We start from the raw sequence: 2,982 nt of genomic DNA on the forward strand, positions 1-2,982 counted from the left end.
AATGGATTTAGAAACAAAATCTCTTATGTTAACAGGAACACTCTGAGTATTAGATGTTGATGGAACAGCAACAGGTAATGTAACATTACTAAAGGAAATATTAACTGCATTAACAAGTTTGTCATGACATTCATTACAAACAACAGCTGGAGGAACAGATACCACAAGTTTACAGCAGATACACTTAACTTTGGTAGATCCAGCACCAGGCAGCGATTTTCCAGAAGTATCTTCTGACTCAAGGTCAATCTGGGACATCTTGCAATATGTAATAGAAAAAACAACATATAAAGCAAAATTGATCAAATTCCTTAAATGACAGTTTCAGGAATGGGAAAAAATGCCAGTGAACAAGCTTCTAGCAACCAGAAGCAATAAATAATGAGACTTAAATAATGTGGAGACAATAGTGACGCCCATATTTTTTAGCGCCAAAAAAGACGCCCACATTATTTGGCGCCTAAATGCTTTTGGCACCAAAAATGACGCTACATCCGGAACACCGACACTTTTGGCGCAAAAAAAACGTAAAAAAAATGACGCAACTTCCGGCGACACGTATGACGCCGGAAACAGAAAAAAACAATTTGCGCCAAAAAAGTCCGTGCCAAGAATGACGCAATAAAATGAAGCATTTTCAGCCCCCGCGAGCCTAACAGCCCACAGGGAAAAAAGTCAAATTTTAAGGTAAGAAAAAAATTTAATTTATTCATATGCATTATCCCAAATATGAAACTGACTGTCTGAAATAAGGAACGTTGAACATCCTGAGTCAAGGCAAATAAATGTTTGAACACATATATTTAGAACTTTATATAAAAGTGCCAAACCATAGCTTAGAGTGTCACAGAAAATAAGACTTACTTACCCCAGGACACTCATCTACATGTAGTAGAAAGCCAAACCAGTACTGAAACGAGAATCAGTAGAGGTAATGGTATATATAAGAGTATATCGTACATCTGAAAAGGGAGGTAAGAGATGAATCTCTACGACCGATAACAGAGAACCTATGAAATAGACCCCGTAGAAGGAGATCATTGAATTCAAATAGGCAATACTCTCCTCACATCCCTCTGACATGCACTGCACGCTGAGAGGAAAACCAGGCTCCAACCTGCTGCGGAGCGCATATCAACGTAGAATCTAGCACAAACTTACTTCACCACCTCCATAGGAGGCAAAGTTTGTAAAACTGATTTGTGGGTGTGGTGAGGGGTGTATTTATAGGCATTTTTGAGGTTTGGGAAACTTTGCCCCTCCTGGTAGGAATGTATATTCCATACGTCACTAGCTCATGGACTCTTGCTAATTACATGAAAGAAACATAATTTATGCTTAACTGATATATTTTTCATTCTTGGTGGTGAGATTCCACGAAATTCCATACTGTTGAGAATTCATCACCTGGCCACTAAGAGGAGGCAGAGACAGCCTACAGTAAAAAAAAAAAAAAAATCTCTCCCCCACTTCCTGTTCTCTCCCAGTATTTTGTATGGCCAAGAACAGGAGGAAGAAAGGGATAGTAGGGTAAAAAGGTAAACAAGAACTGCCACCATTAACAAAACTGGGTGAGTTTGTGAACTCTCACCACCAAGAAAGAAAATAATTTATCAGATAAGCATACATGTGTTTTCTTTTTAATGGTGGTGAGTCTGCAAAAATCCTTACAAGTTGTGGAGTCTATGAAAAAAAAAATAGGTGGGACAAAGAAAAAAGGCAGACATCTGTTTACCAAGAACCGCAGGTCTACCAACCAAAGAAAAAAACTGAACCGCTTCCAAGAAGCTCTGAGGAAGATAAATCTCAACCATGAAGATTCAGGAAAGAAAGACAAAAATGTCTTAAAGACAAAAAGAGTAATGCCCAGACTACCCATAAGAAGAAAGATCATCTCTCTGTCAAAAACTTCGATTAGAACATATGTACAAAATTAATTAACAAAAGTCTGGTAACGAGGTCAAAAATAAAAAAGGATCTCATAAAGTCCTGATAGAAACATCACAAATAGACCAGCACAACATGCCTCCCGAGGCTAAACCGGAGTAAGAAAAACCTTTCTAATTTAATAAACAAAGGCTGACGTCTGTGGGAAGCGATATTCCTAAAGAATAAGTAAATACTTCCCCAGAAAAAAACTGGAACAAGAAAGATCCACTGAAAGTAGACAAGGAAATTTTTTTTTCCCAATCTAGAATTTATAGTCAAAGAACTAGAGGAAATGTTAACACCACTCTATTTGACAGGTGGTTTGGGTTAACACCACTCTACTGTATATGATAATAATCCTGGAGTTACCTTTAAAAAAATGTCAGGAAGGATTTTCTTTTAAAGGACCAGTCAACACATTAGATTTGCATAATCAACAAATGCAAGATAACAAGACAATGCAATAGCACTTAGTCTGAACTTCAAATGAGTAGTAGATTTTTTTATAACAAATTTCAAAGTTATGTATATTTCCACTCCCCTTGTACCATGTGATAGCAATCAGCCAATAACAAATGCATATACGTATAGTCTGTGAATTCTTGCACATGCTCAGTAGGATCTGGTGACTCAAAAATTGTAAATATAAAAGACTGTGCACATTTTTTTAATGGAAGTAAATTGGAAAGTTGTTTAAAATTACATGCTGTATCTGAATCATGAAAATTTAATTTAACCTGAGTGTCCCTTTAAGTAGACACTGATACAGAGAAATAAAATACATAGCCATAAACAAACAATTGGCACTGAGAAACCGGTGTTCCAACTGAAGTCACTGTGTACAATACATAAGAGACTGCTCCAGAACAAATTAGCAAAAAAAAATATTTACAAACAGCAAAATGCAGCAGCACTGACACAGATTCTCACAGAATAGAAAAAATAAATTTGTAGAGAAGGGTGCGTCCCCGCACAGCAATCCTGAGCGGTCGCACTTTTATGGGCTCTGGTTGAATCACTGATAATCTGCTGATTATTAGAGGAATCCCACAG

This window comes from Bombina bombina, chromosome 3, assembly GCF_027579735.1.
Source record: "Bombina bombina isolate aBomBom1 chromosome 3, aBomBom1.pri, whole genome shotgun sequence".
NCBI lineage: Eukaryota > Metazoa > Chordata > Amphibia > Anura > Bombinatoridae > Bombina > Bombina bombina.